The 15833-nt window shown below is 46.4% G+C and overlaps 1 protein-coding gene and 1 long non-coding RNA gene across 17 annotated transcripts in view; one reads left to right on the top strand and one right to left on the bottom strand.

The window, feature by feature from the left end:
• Pdzd2 (PDZ domain containing 2) overlaps nucleotides 1-15833 on the top strand; it is a 380258-nt gene that overhangs the window by 243727 nt on the left and 120698 nt on the right. The window contains exon 1 of one of the 16 annotated variants that reach the window (XM_006520169.4): nucleotides 2315-2926. The exons of 14 other annotated variants lie outside the window; for them this stretch is intronic. The gene's annotated coding sequence lies outside the window, so the exon portion shown is untranslated. Of the gene's footprint in view, nucleotides 1-2314; nucleotides 2927-15833 lie in introns of those variants that run through there. One more of the 16 variants, XM_030248722.1, reaches the window with a different exon arrangement.
• Gm52211 lies at nucleotides 1860-4332 on the bottom strand. Its single transcript, XR_003951632.1, has 3 exons — nucleotides 4169-4332; nucleotides 3545-3674; nucleotides 1860-1920 (listed from the first exon to the last, which is right to left on the bottom strand). It is a non-coding gene; the product is annotated as a predicted gene, 52211 (long non-coding RNA).

Below are 15833 nucleotides of genomic sequence, written 5' to 3'. Positions count from 1 at the left end.
TCATGGGTGAAGCTTCCCTGTCGTTTCTAGGAGACGCAACCACATAGCAACTTTCTGGCTCTTACAGTCCCTCAAAGTCCTGTATTCTAATCTCACCCTTTCACCAGGAAAGCCGTTTCTTACCTCCCTGGGCCTATTGTCATAGCCACACAGTGAGGAGGTAGGAGGAGGTGGTTCTTAGGGTCCTTTCCTGCTCACCAAAGGTGAGAATAGAGTAGGAGGTGAGAATATGGGAGCATCTGACCTCAGGAACGGAGTCAAGCTCCACACTACTACTTCCGGTGGTAACAGGAAGTTGGGTGAGGGCTTAATTCAGAAGCCAGGGATGGAATGGTGACTGGTGTCTGGTTCTTGCACTTGTTGCGGGGTGGTGGTGTCAGTAAACGCAGCAGCCGTTCCCTGGAAGTGAAGCTCTGTGCTCTACGTTACCCAGTCTGTGATGAGAAAATTTGACAGAGAGGTGGGAAAACTGGTTTTACCATAGATTTTTGGCAGCCCTCACAAACTAATAGAATATTCAATAGACACAACTTATGTGTCACCACAACTGGAGTTTATTCATGGGCCAAGAACATATTGACCCTGTTTCCTCCACTGCTTTAAAAAGAAGTAAGTGTAAGGACCAGCCTTCCTTCTTATGGTAAATTCAGTGTAGGAGAGTGGACTTTCCCAAAGGCGGGGTGGGTGGGAAGTCCACTGCACAGTCAACTCTCTGTTGACTCTGGGCTGAATGCCACTCTTGGGGAGTTGGGGGCTTGTCCTCCAGTGGTCCTTCCTATCTGACCCACCAGTGAAACAGCACAGGTGGCCTGACTATAAAGGGAAATCACCCAAGGGTCCGTCAGAGATGTGGTGGGCTATTGAGGAGGACCATGTAGTTTCCTTTGGGGGGGGGAGAGAGAGAGAGAGAGAGAGAGAGAGAGAGAGAGAGAGAGAGTGTGTGTGTATGTGTGTGTGTGAGAGAGACAGAGACAGAGGCAGAGGCAGAGAGAGAGAGAGAGACAGAGACAGACACACACACACACACACACAAACACACACACACAGACCTGGTCTCTCTGTTTTGTAGCTCTGGCTGTTCTGGAAATCACTATTTAGACTATCCAGGCTGGGCTCCAATTCAGAGAACTCTACCTGCCTTTGCTGTTTGTTGTTGGTATTGTTGTCGTTACTAAAAAAACTTTCTAAAATTGACTTAACTATATACATGTTTTACCTGCATGTATGTCTGTGCCTGCAGAGGCCAGAAGAGGGCATTGGGTCCCCAGGAACTAGAGTTAAAGACAGGGGTGAGCTGCCACATGGGTTCTGAGAATTGAATCCTGGTCCTTTAAGAGAGCCGCTGGTGCTCTTAACCACTGAGCCATCTCTCGAGCCCCAATATCCTAAAATGGTTTTGAAAATGGAAGAACTTCTGTGATAACTAAACATAGGTTGTGACAACATGTAATTTGTATGGGGGATGTGAGTGTATTGAATAAAAATCTAAAATAAATGGATAGATTAAAGAAGACTACTTTGTGGATGTGCAGCCTGAGAATAGCTAGTTAACAAAAGGTGCTTTCCTTCTGTTAAAACCCGTGTGTCTGGTGAGAGCTTTGCTAATAACACCACACCATTTGCAACAACAACACACCATTTCCTTTTGAGTCGTTCATACACACTGTCCACCTACTGCCCAGGGCTACCAATACCTTTGGCTCTGGCTGAACTTCCAGGGACCCCCCTCACTTTGTTGCAAAGCAAACCTATTTGCATATAGTAGAAATAGAGCTGTATATGTGCTGCTTTGGGGAGCCTGTTTTTCAAAGTTGTATTTCCTGATAAAGTCAGGGTGAGAAACCAAATCATCTTTGCAGCTGCTGATGTTCAAGAAGGAGTGTGTGAGTGTTCTGATCAGCCATCTCCATGTTTGATAGTCTGAAATAGAAGATGGGATTAGCTGGATTAGAAAAGTGGGGATTTGTTGTCATGGAGACAAGTAGCCCTTCTTTACCAATGAATTTCATTATAAAATAAACTCCCAATTTTATATTCATATGAATGTAGGTTTAACCCCTGTTAGTGTGTGTGTGTGTGTGTGTGTGTGTACACATATGGGTCTTGGGTCAGCAACACTAGCTGGCTAGTGAGCCCAGAGAGTCACCTGTCTCTGCCTCCAACTCCAGCTCCAGCAGTTACAGATGTGTCCTGGCTTTGACATGGCTGCTGGCAATCCCAACTTGGCTTCTTATGCTTACGCAGTAAACATCCAACCCACAGACAACCACCTTGGCTCTTTAAAGTTCAAAATATACTTAGTTCCTTGGGAAGCGTTAGGTCTCTGGGTGGAACATTTCTCAGCTAAGTTCCTGGTGTCACTTCTTTAGTAAATGTGAAATATACACTTGGTATTTTTTTGTTGGTTCATGCCTGGAATCTTGAGCCTACCTCTGTGGTCCGTGTCCGTGTCCATATCGTAAGCTATCCTTCGCTGAGGGCAGAGCTGACCTACAGATGCAGGCAAAAGGGCACCTCCCGTGACTGCCACCAGGGACTGGCTCCCCCAAAATTAAAGTGGTTTTTAGCAGTCCGGATTTCCACACACTGGCAGAGCCGTATGTGTGGCTCATCCCCTCACACACACACAGTTTAGCTGGATGCACTCATAAATGAAAAATGATCTGAGTGCTTCAGGTGGGTGGGGCGGAGCTCAGCAGGTGAAGCTGGAAGAGAATCTCTTGCTCTGCTCAGCAGAGCGAGGCAGGAAGTTGGAGCCAGCAATGGCCTGGCTCACAGCTTTTTTGTTGATAGTTAGTAACCCTCTGTGAAGATCTGAATGGAGAAGGGAAAGAAAACACTGCGGAACTTTGGCAGCCCGCCTATCCTGTGCAAGTGGCTACTGGAGCCCAGTGGAGAGTGTTCACCTGGCCAGTTTACGATGCAGGTAGGAAGCAGGCGGGAGAGCCAGTCTGAGTCCTATCTCCTCCCTAGCCACAACTTTTGACTCCCAGTGGCTTTTTTTCTTTTTTCTTTTTTTAATCATTTGAGAAATGAACAAGAAACAACATGAGTAGCCTGAGCCTGAAAAATGCTGCTCAGGAAAGTGTTTCTGTTGCTACATTGTTACTAGTTTGATCCGTCTAAGGGTGACTTTTAAAAAGTCAATCAGGTAAACCGGGGAAGCCGGTAAGTTAAAAACCAGGTTTTAAACTGGCAGATGATACGTAGCAGGCACTGTTTTAGAACAAATACTTGGAAGATAGTTGACCAGAAATTGATTTTTCAAGTTTCAAAACCCACTTGTTACATTTTTATAGTTCAGAACCAAAGAGGGGCTTGCTAATTCCTTCTGGCGTTTGGCTCACAGCTGGGGAATATCCAGATATTGCCTGGGATCCAGAGCAGAACTCCAGTGTGTTGGTGTTTTCTTCGGGGAGGCAGTCTGCCTTTGCCTAGCCTCTAAGTCAAACGGAAATCAGTGAGAAGACACAGTGTGGATTCCCAACATTTGTCAGGGTGGGAGTAAATGGAGGGCTGGCAACTGTCACAATAATGTCCTTACCCCCAGAAAAAGGGAATGTTCTTTTGAGGTCAATCTTGGCTGCACCGGCACAGGAAGAAAATTGAAACATTTGTGTCTCCGGTGGTTGTATCGAATCTCAGGACATCCTCTCTGTGGTGGGGCCATGGGTCTGGTGATACAGAGAAACAGAACAGAAATAGAGCCCAGCCCAGCCTGGTTTTCAGACCCATTTCTAGACCTTGCTTCTCCTTGTGTCCGGGCTGACCTGACATACATCGTCCCCTCCAGTGAAGAAGCAGAATGCTGTGAAATTGAGCTGACCTGGGGCGGGTAATGCACGGTTGACTGTGAGGTAAGCTTCGGAGGTAGGTAGTGAGTGAGCTGCAGCCTGGATTTGGGAAGTCTATGCTCGGAACTTTGAAAGCCGGTGAACCACACAGAGCTGTGTCTGAGAAGGCAGTCATGGGCTCTGCTTTGGGGGCTGCTGACTGGTGGGCTATTGCCCATGGCCAGTAGTGGCCCATGTTTTAGTTTTGATTTTAGGCCCAAGGGAACTGGGACGCCACCCAGGCCACACCTTATCACTGTTCGGTTCCCGTGTCTCAGCATACCATAGCGAGAGAACAACACTTGGGAGGCTTTGAGGAAACCTCTGGCTCCTACCTTCGTGCTGTAGCCTTGCTCTACAGAGCCTGGGTTTGTCTCCCACCCTCCCTTCAGATGGTTCCTGACCCAGGTTCTGTGTGTAGGATGATTTAAGCTGAGCTGAGGAGCCGGCCTTTTCACAGGGCCCATTATAGAAGCAGTTGGGTCAACAAATTATGGCCCAAGGGGCAAGTCCAGCCTGTTCTAGCCTGTTTTTTTTTTTTTTTTTTTTTTTTTTTATAGCCTGGGAGCTAAGGATGTGTTTCTACATTTTAAAGAGTTGGAGAAACAAAGATGGAGACTTAATGGCTCACAACGGGGATTTACCCCCTGACCCGCTTTGTATTAAGTCCGTCTTTTAAGAACGCTGTCTCTATGTATTCCTGTGTGTACAGCTGATTGGCACAGCTCATCGTGTGTCCAATAGCCTAGGCTGTGGTTTTGAAAGCTGTGTGTTGGTCTGTGTTCAGTGGCACCGCTGCCTCTGAAAGTGTTGGGTTGTCGGTTCAGGGGTCAGGCAGTTGAAGATGTGTAACAGGTCTAATCAGTGGCAAAGCAGGTCAGTGGAGTCTGTGGCTAAGATTGGTTTTTCAGCTCTCCCTGGTCTGTGAGCCACACGTTGACTGGACTGTGCAATCTCTCCTTCCACCAAGTCAGTGCTGGCCAGACTTCTGCCATCTCAGTATTTGACATTGCCACTTTCAAAACAAAAGATGCTTCCTATAATAATAATCTGTGTCTATATGTACACACTATGTGGAAGAAGTTAGCTGAATGTGCTTACTCATTTAGAACAAGGTTTCCTTATGAATCCCTACAAGCACTTAGTGAGAGCCTGCCAGCCTTCCCATGAACACCCGGGTCTTGACGTCACACAGTGTCTCATTGTTACTGTCTTGTCTAGGAAGGGAAAAGGAAAATCTGGTGACCTTGCTAATGTTCCACTTGTGTCAAAACTGCAGGCCTGGATCCAGAGCTGGCCTCTGTAAGGAGCTTGTTGTCCACTGCAGACACACAGGAAGTCTTTCATAAGGAGTGCCGGGTTTGAGAAGGAAACTGAAAAGCCTGGAATTAAGCTTTTTTTTTTCCACCAGGACATTTCAATCATTCATCCTCCTCCAGTATTTGAAGACTGATTGTCAGTAAAGACTGTTGGGGGTGGAGCTTAGCTTGACGATGAAAACAAGTGAGGGAGGGGTGAAAATCCGAACTGTCCAGTCCCTCATGGGAGGTAACTCCTGGGAACGAGATGGCATCTGTAACCCTTGAGGAGCCTGGTTGGTGGAGCCGCAAGGGGTGGGTCGGTTAATCTGCCCTGGTAGCTGCAGAGCCTTGCCTGTGTTTAGCAAAGGGCTTGGCTCTGAAGCTACAGATTAAGCAACCTGCCATTCCTGTATGCTCGGAATTTCAGACCTTCAGAGACCTATTTTGCATAACTGTTGCAATCCTACTAGAAGCCAGCCCCATGGGAGGGAGTTGGAGGAGCTTGCCCAGAAAGGCTGGAGCTGTGTTGTGGGGCAAGAGGAAAGGGTCAGCTCCTGTTCCCAGGGGGCTTCCTTTGTGCGAGTGACACTATGTGTCAGAGTTTTGGTCTGCCTGGTGTCTCAGGATCAGAAGGGGCCTATTCAACTCCCATCTTAAAGACACAGATGCAGATTGGTCCTAGGAGCCTTGAGCAGCTTCATTGAGCCAACCTGTTTATGCAGACTTCACAGCATTAGACAGGTGGCTAGGGCACCTGTCCCCTCTCCTTGGCTATTTAAACAGGGCCGAAATCTAACATCTATTTAATTTTTCCCATTTTTTTTTTCTGACAATGAGATACACACACATATATCATATATATATATATATATATATATATATATATATATATATATATATCCTTTTTAGAAAGCTTTGTAAATCTGCAGGAGAGGAACAACAGCCAAGCCAAATACAATTCATGATTTTGAGTTTGTGAACATTTGCAGTAGAAAGGGAACCAGTAACATCACAGCCCAGTGGCCAGCAGAATAGACTTGACTGGTTTTGTATCCCTCTGTTGACCCCTTTAAGATGAAGGCCTCCTATGTATTTCTGTGTATTTCCTTCAGTGGGAATAATTCAATGCAGGATCCTTCCATGACAGCTCTACCTTCTCTTGAAGGATGGAGGATGCTAAGGAGAAGGCACTGTGTGGTACACCACAGGATAGATCTTTGGGTAGCTCTATGGTCCCCCACAGGCATGGCTGCCTCAGGTTTTGTTGATTTACTTCACCCAGGTGTGAGTGAGCGTGAGTGAAGGTATACTGAGATTCCCTCTAGAGTGAGGTGTAGGCCCTGCCAGCAGGTGACCTTGGACTCTGGATCTGCTTTTCCTGTCACGGTTTCGCCTTGAACAATCAATTCACCTCCATTTTACAGGGCAGTACGGAAAGTGACTCCTTGTCTAACAGAAGGACCACATTTTTAGTAATAGCAGGGTTTAGAGCATTGTGGCCCCTTTGGCGATTCATTGGCCCTTTCATGGGGGGGGGGGGTCACCTTCAGAAAGCATACATAATTACCTCATGATTCATAACCATTAAGTAGCAACAAAATAATCTTATAGTTGGCGTCACCACAACATGTATTAAAGAGTGTCAGCATTGGCAAGGTTGAGAATCACTGATTTAGAAGCTATTGGCTAGATTTAACACGGGTTACAGAAGGACCCTTTTTCTTTCTTTCTTAAAGATTTATTTTATGTATATGAGTATACTGTAGCTGTACAGATGGTTGTGAGCATTCATGTGGTTATTGGGAATTGTATTTTAGGACCTTCTGCTTGCTCTGGTCAATTCTGACCACTCGGTCCCTGCTTGCTCCAGCCCAAAGATTTATTTATTATATTTAAGTACACTGTAGCTGTCTTCAAACTCACCAGAAGAGGGCGTCAGATCTCATTACGGGTAGTTGTGAGCCACCATATATGGTTGCAGGGATTTGAACTCAGGACCTTCAGAAGAGCAGTCAGTGCTCTTATCCGCTGAGCCGTCTCACCAACTCTTCTCTGCCTTTCTAATTTCAACACGGACTTTCCCTTCCTCTCCCAGCACAGAAGAGGGGAAGCAGATTGCTAGTTAGCAGAAGGTGGCTTGGGGAAAGATACAGAGTAGTCTGTAGAATCCGGTTCATCAGAAGCCTCACTGTTCCAGTCAGACTGGGACGGATGGTGGGGACAGGCAGAACACAGTTGGAGGCTGATTTGAAGGGACTGCACGGTGTAAGTAGAACAGATGACCTCCCCTCCAGTGACACTAATCCCAGAGTCTGTGGTTATATTCTTCATGGGACAGCTGGCTTTCACGCTTGCCCCTTCCTCCTATTTCTGCCTATTCCGGGGGAAGTGTTTGCCCATCACCAAGAGAAGGGTCAGCCTTCCAAAACACTCTTGTTGGACTAGCCAAATTCCACTTTGCCTTCAGCTTAACAACATTTCAGGCTTTAGTTAGCCAGTCTGCTGCCTGAGGGGTAGAGTACTGCTTGCCTGCCCAGCCGCTGGCTTCGGAAATTGTCACATGTATCTTAGTGTTACAGACTCACAACAGTTTTGGCAGGAGAGCAACAAAGACCTGGAAAGGAAACAAAAGTTACTTCCAAGTGCTGCTGGGAAGGTGGTAGCAAGAAAAGGGTGCAGGTCAGTTTTGTAAGGCACAGGCCAGAGCTTGCTTTGTTTCAGTTAGCCCCTCAAGTGAGCCAACAATGTAAGAGAGAATGAGGGTTGGAGAGATGGCTCAGTGGTTAACAGCACTGACTGCTCTTCTGAAGGTCCTGAGTTCAAATCCCAGCAACCACATGCCCTCTTCTAGAGTGTCTGAAGTACAGCTACAGTGTACTTACATGTAATAAATAAATAACTCTGAAACATAAAAGCTGAGAAGCCGATTTGGGCATATCTGGGTGCCTGTGGGGTTATCTTGGGGTCCCACTTGCCTGACCAAACTCTGAGACCAATTTCATCATATATCCTGCTGCTTTCATTAATATGCATATATATACATATGTATACATATATAATAAGATATTCTTTTAAATTATTCTCTGAAACTCTCTTAGATGTTACGCTGCCTAGTCTTATGTCAACTTGACACACAAACTAGAGCTATCTGAAAGAAGGGAAGCTTACTGAGAAAATACCTCTATGAGACCTGGCTGTAAGGCATTTTTTAAATTAGCAGTTGATAGGCCCAATTTGGGTAGTGCCATCCCTGGGCTGGTGGTCCTGGGTTCTGTAAGAAAGCAGGCTGAGCGAGCCACGGCGAGCAAGCCAATAAGCAGCACCCTTCCATGTCCTCTGCATCTGTTCCTGTACCCAGGTTCATACCTTGTCTGAGTTCCTGTCCTGAGTTCCTTCAGTGATGAGCGGTGCTGTGGAAGTATAAGCAGACAAACCCTTTCCTCCTCAACTTTCATGTTATTCATGGTGCTGTGTCCCAGCAATGGAGACCTTAAGACAGATGTGTACATTGTACCTTAAGCCTTTCCATCCTACTTCGTACCCCCTGTTCCTATTTCTTCTGGATAGCCCACTATGTTTCTCTTCCAAACTCACCTCTCCCTCCCTCCCTTTCCCACCCCCGCACTGTTACAAGAAATTCTTCTTTATTAATTGGTTTGGCTGATTGTTGTTTGTTTCTGAGACAGAGTGTACTGTAGCTCAGGGCTAGCCTCAAACTTCCACTGTAGCTGAGGATAGACTTGATCTCCTGGTTCTTCTGGCTCTACATCCCAAGTGCTAGGGTTAAATGTGTGTGCCAGCACCACACTTGCCTTTAAAATGATATTCTGAATGAGTTTGTTAGGGTGGCAGTCATTAAACATCACATCTTCAATGAGAGTAGAGTCCGTCATTTTAAACTCTTAAGAGGAGAAATAAGTCAGATCTGGTGACTCATACCTATAACTCCAGCACCTAGGGACCTGAGGCAGGAAGATTTTCATGGGTTCAAAGCCATTGTGAGCTACAGGAACACAGAATTCCAGGATAATCTGAGCTACAGAAAGAGACACTATCTCAGCTGCACACACACACACACACACACACACACACAGCGCCTTTGAGTGACATACATCTGTTGCCATTGGGACTCCCAAAGAGGAAGGGAGTGTATTATCAATTTTAGTTCTTTCTGCATATGGGCTCTTCATCCATTCCAGAAGCAACCTCTAAGTCATGCTAAAATCTGAGAAGTCCCAAAGTCAGGGTACCATGCCTTGTAAATAGTCACCTTTCTAAGCCATTGACAGTGGCTATCCCAGTGCTTAATTACTATGGCATGACTATGATAGGTTCTTGTTATATACAGGCTGACTCTCCAGCCACTTCCAACTCCAACTTTTACTAGCGTTTATATTATAAAGTTCCTCTAGAGAAAGAACCAAGAATGGGTGTAATTTTAAGAGTAAATTTATGAGATGGGCTCACAATCATCCATGATTGCCATCTGCAGCAGAGAGCCAGGGAAGCCTCCAGACAAAGCACAGAGTTCAGTGACCTAGCCCCAGAGCCCCAAAGTGCTGCTGTGTAAGCCCACATCCAAAGGCTAGGATCTAGAATCTGATTCCATGGCAACGGCAGCAGAAAGAGCATAGTTGCTCTGGAAGAGAGGCTCGAGCAAGTGTCCTTTTGTTGTATACCACCTCCGCCACCACACCCCCACCTCTGTCATTGGGGTGAAGGGGTGTACCCAAATCCAAGATGTCCTTTTCACTCATTTGCTGAACCCTCCCCCCCAATCAGTCTTCCCTGGAAAAACCCACACAGACACTTTTGCAGCCACATGCTTTACTGATTCCCGAGGTAACCCTCAAGCCAAATGGGATGGCCCAAGTTAACCACTCCAGGCTACTAGCCCTGGAACCCTAATCAGGAGTGACCTAGAAAATGATTTTGCAATGTCAGGTGAGCAGACTTGTGTGTGTGTGTGTGTGTGTGTGATGAGATGAGATAAGATACAGGCTTTTGCACAGTACTCCCATGGACCTGGAACAGGGCTGTTATTGCATGTAAAAATTGTTCCATAAGGCTGTGTTCAATTTGTAGTTCTTTTTTCTCTTTAAACATATTGCTCAAGCACTCCTGTGCTGAGCTTTTTCTAAGAGAAGAGTGTCTTTCTGTAGCCATGGCTCGTTCTGTAGGAGATCACATCATATGGCAGAAGGCTCCTTGAGGGGGAAGCACTTAATCCCCCTTTGCTTTCATGGCACTTGGGGTGCAGGGAAAATGGCCCCCAGAGCAGTTTTAGATGCTGTGAGTATATGGTTTTGAAATGCAGAGACAAATCGATTTGGCTTTTCCTGATAATGAATCTTATTTTGAGAGGCACAGTAGACATGGCTGGAGGGAGTGTCATGTTCTCTTTGTGAGAAAACCACCCAGAAAAGATGCTTATGGTCTTAGAGACTGGGAGCCTGTCCCAGGAGGGACAGTCAGGAGCTCAGTGGCAGCCATTGCTCTAAAGTGACTTGTTTGAAAGTGGCTATGCCGTGGGGAACTGCACCGTCCCTTTGAAGTGGAATTATTTGGGTTGTTCTGGGCAGTGGTGTTCTCAGTGCAGCATGACATCCCTGCTCAGAAGTGTTAGAAGCCAACTGAACAGTTGAATCCTCGGTGCTCATTAACACACAAGTTGCTTGTCTGTATTAGGCTCACGAGGAGGAAGCCAGGTGGCCTAAGCCTACAGGGTAAAGGCAGCAGCTATCAGAGGGAATGATTGAGTGGACCGATAGATGGATGTCTTCGTTAGGGCTCTCTTGCTTTGAAGAGACACATGGCCACAGCAACTCTTATAAGGAACCGTTTAATTGGGACTGGATGGCAGGAAGCATGGTGATCATGGTGGCACACAGACGTGGTACTGGAGGAGGAGCTAAGAGTTCTACATCTAGATGGGCAGGCAGGGGAGAGACAGAGACAGACAGACACTACACTGGCCCTGGCTTAAGCATCTGAGACCTCAAAGTCCACACCCCAAGTGACACACATCCTTCAACAAAGCCACACCTACTCCAGCAAGGCCATACCTCCTAATAGTGCCGCTCCAAATGAACCTATGGGAGCCATTTGTATTCAGATGACCACAATGGGATTGATCAGTGAATGAGAGGATAGATACCAGTGGTGGTGGCATCTGCTTCTTTCATTTGGTGGGAGATCCTGAAGCATCTATATTCATTCATTCATTCATTCATTCATTCATTCATTCATTCATTATTTACATCCCAAGTGTTGCCCTCCCTCCTGGTCCCCCTCACAGAGTTCCTACCCCCCGCCCCTGGCCTCTGAGAGTGCAGCTCCCACCATCCCCTCACCCTGGTGCATCCTGTGCCTACTCTTGCAGAGCCATGTAGCATCGTTCTTTAACTTAGATTCTATGAAAAGATTCAGGGGAGCAGGGGTTGGGAAGTGCCATCCACCTAGAAGGGGACTGTTTAATGTTTATTGTCACCAAAATATAGCTCAAATGTAGTGTTTCCTGAGGCAGAGGCACATAGATCTCTGAGTCTGTAGCCAGCCTCTATATTTGTGTGTGTGTGTGTGTGTGTGTGTGTGTGTGTATGTGTGTATGTTGCTTCTGCTTCTGGTAGATGCAGGCAGAATAGTACAGTAGCCTCGGGAGTAGCAAAGGAGCCATACCCTTGCCACCAATAGAACTGTAAGACCTGGTTAGTGTCACCGGAGGACCTTGAAGAAACGGAGGTTTGCTTAGTAAGTCCTGGGTGGGGCTGGACATTCTGCTTTTGTGACAAGTACACAGTAGGCTGGCTATGGCCTACAGCAGTCCAAATGAAGGCCTGATTTCCTCAAACCCACTTCCCATAACTTTAGTATACATCCGAGTGGTTAATAGCTTACTGGCTATAATTCTTGGCTACAAGCAGAAATATCCCAGCACGGGAAATACAGGAGGAAGCCCAGCAGCCGTTCTCACCTACTTCAGAGGGCATATGTTGCCTCATTTAGAGCCCAGAGCCATGACCAGCTTGAGACACTAAACAGAGTGGCGGCGCAGAGTTTGTAAGGTGTGCACCCACGTGTGCCCACGTGACTGACAAAGCCTCCATTCCTTGCTACAGCTGCACCCTCAGAGGGTCGCTTCCTGAGCTTTTCCAGGCAGGTGTGCATCACATGAGCCTTGAACCACGAAGCAGCACCTGTCTGGAGCTGATTACCTCCACCCACACACATGGAAGAAGGAAGTGTCACCACTAAATCTGCCTGTGTGGGGCCAGATGCTCTGCATGGAGGAGCGTGGTGAATGGCTTCTTTCCCCAGGGGCATTCGATTAAGCTTATCATCAGATGAAACAATTGTATATCTATAAACATCTCTGTAGGATGTTTATAGATATTTAAAGATAAAGTCATTTGGTGGCAGGGGCGGGGTTGAACTTCCACAACCCAAGCAGATCTCTCTAGTGATATGACCCCTTCCTTCCATGTGGATTGCTCTCCTGGGTGGGATCTGTTTTTTTCTGTATTTGCTCAGTTGCTTACTATTCATTCACTGAGGACTGTTTCTGAGGAGAGGAATTGGGGAGATGGGGCCATTACAGTGTGATCCTTCCCGTTCAGCCTTTCTACTCTGGGACAATCCCACACACCCCTAAGACACTCCGCCATTTTGAAAACCTAGGAAGCCCCGTTACGGAGCAGATTCTCCCTGATATGTGTGTGGTTTTGTCATCGTGTGCCACATAACCATATTCCAGTCAATGACTGACCACACATATGATGGGGTCTCTTAAAATCATATGGCCCAGTGACATCACAGCCACCTTACTTTGAGTAAGTGCTATGATGTCTGCCCAAAGGCAATGTCATGAAATGACATATTACTCAGGACAAAGGCATGTTGGGTAGTTCTTTTTTTTTTTTTAATATTTATTTATTTATTTATTTATTTTGTGGCTATATGTATAAAGGCACATGTGTGAAGGTGAGAGGTCAAAGGTCAAGAGAGCTCATGCCTTCTCTTCTTCCTCCGAGTGGATTCTGGGGATCAGATCAAACACAACAACCGGCTTGGAGAAGCCATGGGTCTGGGTGAGCTTAGAGCCCTGGGTGTGCAGAGGAGTTCTGCATGAGGCCGTTAGTTACAGAATGTCTTTGTGGCACTGTCTACTTGTCCCCAATGAGTAATGGGTTCAGCGGAGATCTCATGTTTTAACTATGCGTATCTGTTATGCTTAAACATTTTACATGATGAAGATGTATTGTTGTACAAAGCAATGTCTCTGTTTTCTTCAAATAAGGCTTGTCAGATTGTTTGTTTAATTAGCCAAATTTGGAAACTATTCCTATAGACTCATTAGCCCAGATCCGGATCCCTGCTTTTATGGATGAGAAAACTGGGGCTTTGAGAATAAACTGCCTGGCTGTCAGAAAGAGACTGGAGACCAATGGGTTAATATGTGAAGAGCTTGCTCCTTGGCTCATCTTCTAGGCCTTGGGCATTTTATTTCTGGGGTATTGTAGTAGAATTGTGAAGGTCAAATGCCCATACATGGTTTGCTGGAATATATTCAACCTCAGCTTACCCTCCATCCTAGACTCAAACTCTTGTGACATTAACGACCCCGATGCTTCCAGGGCCAGCAGGCTGTGACATTTGGAATACCCCTTGATTGCTTTACTCTTCAGTACCTAACTTGCTCAACTGAGAAGGGGAGGGATCCATACATCTGTCCGACCTCCCATAAAAGAGAATGTGAAAGTCAAATGTGGCTACCAGAAGGGCTTTGGGGAGACATGCACTAAACCCTTAGTCATTGTTAGGTAGTCTTGGCAGCAGCAGGGTTGCTATGTTATCCCCAGACACTTACCCTGTGTTTTAGCTAGGGGTTTTCATTGCTACAATTAAAACGCTTTGAACAAAAGCAACTTGGAAGAATAAAGGGCTTATTTGATTTATTCTGCAATATCACAGAAAGTTAGGAAAGAACTCCAGGCAGGAACCTAGAGGCAGGAACTGAAGCAGAAGCCATGGAGGAACACAGCTTTCTGGCTTGCTCCCAGTGGCTTGCTCAGCCTTCTACTACCCAGGACCACGGCCTCCAGGGGTTGCACTGCACCCTAAGGGCTCAGTCCTCCCACATCAGTCATTAGCCCAGAAAATTTCCTACAGACATGCCTACAGGCCAATTGTATAGAGACATTTTCTCAATTGATGTTCCTCTTCCCAAATAACTAACTTGTGTCAAGTTAACAAACGCAAAATGAAGCAAAACCTAACCAGGACACCTTCTCTGCTCAGTGGCTCTGTATCAGTGGTTCTCAACCTGGGGGTTGCAACCCCTTTGGCCCTTGCCCAGGAATCTCGCATTAGGTATCCTGCATATCAAACAGTTATATTATGATTCACAAAAGTAGCAAAGTTAAGAGTTAGGAGGTAGCAAGGAAATTAGTTTTAGGGTTGGTGAATCACCACACCATGAGGAAATGTATTAAAGGGACCCAGCATTAGGAAGGTTGAGAGCCACTGTCTTATATGGACCCTCTATATGCAGAAGCAACACTTTCGTAGGACTAACAGCCTACTGGGGGCAGGGAGGAGGAATCGGGATTTCTCATTTCCTGACTAGGGTGATTCTGTCAGCGGTTGATGAATCATTTCACACTCTCTGCTCATTTTGCAATCACTTTTCCACTGCGATCTAAAGCAGATGCTGCAGGTGAGCAAGTATATGCAAGTCCCAGGATGTTGTTTTGTATCCAGAAGGCAGTGGCTGCCTTCCTTCCCCCCTCTTTTGTTGTCCTGGGTGGCAAAAAGCTTCAAGATCTAGCCTTTTCGAATGACAGAGGTTTGGACTGTGTGTTCCAAGTCTGATTTGAAACCAGACAGCTTTTAATATCTGTGAAAATCTGCTGCAGATGTTCAACAAGCAGATTCCCCCTAAAATAAAGCTTTATTCATCCTCCCAGGAAATGGTTCTGCACAGCCAGGAAGAGATACTCGGGTAGTCCATGCTGATTAGTCTCAGTGTTGGGCAGCCACTACACGTCTCCTCGGAGCTGCACGAGTTTAGGGGAAGAAGGCACAAAGAGACAATATACATAAAATATAAAGAATTCATCCATACTAGAAGAATATGTGAATTTACCATATGATAATTGATGTGTTTGTATAAAAAGATAAAAAAAGAGGAGATATGTTCTGTGGTGATGTGGTAAGGTATGGGGGAAGAGGATGTCTCAGCGGGGCCCATGCTGAGGCATCCCTTCCCCCTGAGGGACCAGCCACACGATGGTATAGTATAGAATAGAATTTATTCAGGGCACGGGGAGGGGAGTTAAGAAAGTAGTAGAGGCAGAGAAAGTGGGGAGGGGAGAGGGAAGAGAGAGGAGAGAGAAGTAGAGACTGGCCATGAGCATGTGGAGAGAGGGGGAAGGGAGGGGGCGAAGGGCAAGGGGACAGGAGAACAAGAGAGGGAGGAGGGGGCAAGCAACCCCTTTTATAGCCAGGCCTCCCTGGCTGTTGCTAGGTAACTGTGGGGAGGAGCTTGGACAGAATGATAACAATAATGGTTGCATGTGCTTTCATAGCCAAGGTCACCTGATGCTATGCAGGGCTGTAGGCTGGGGGGAAATTTTGTGAGGCGGGGGCTGTTCTGAGTTGGACTTTGATTCCTAAGCAGGTGTATATGGGCAGTGTGAAA

This window comes from Mus musculus, chromosome 15 (assembly GCF_000001635.26).
Source record: "Mus musculus strain C57BL/6J chromosome 15, GRCm38.p6 C57BL/6J".
Classification (NCBI taxonomy): Eukaryota; Metazoa; Chordata; class Mammalia; order Rodentia; family Muridae; genus Mus; species Mus musculus.
Note: the sequence above shows the minus strand (reverse complement) of the source record. Positions and strands in the feature narration are given on the sequence as shown.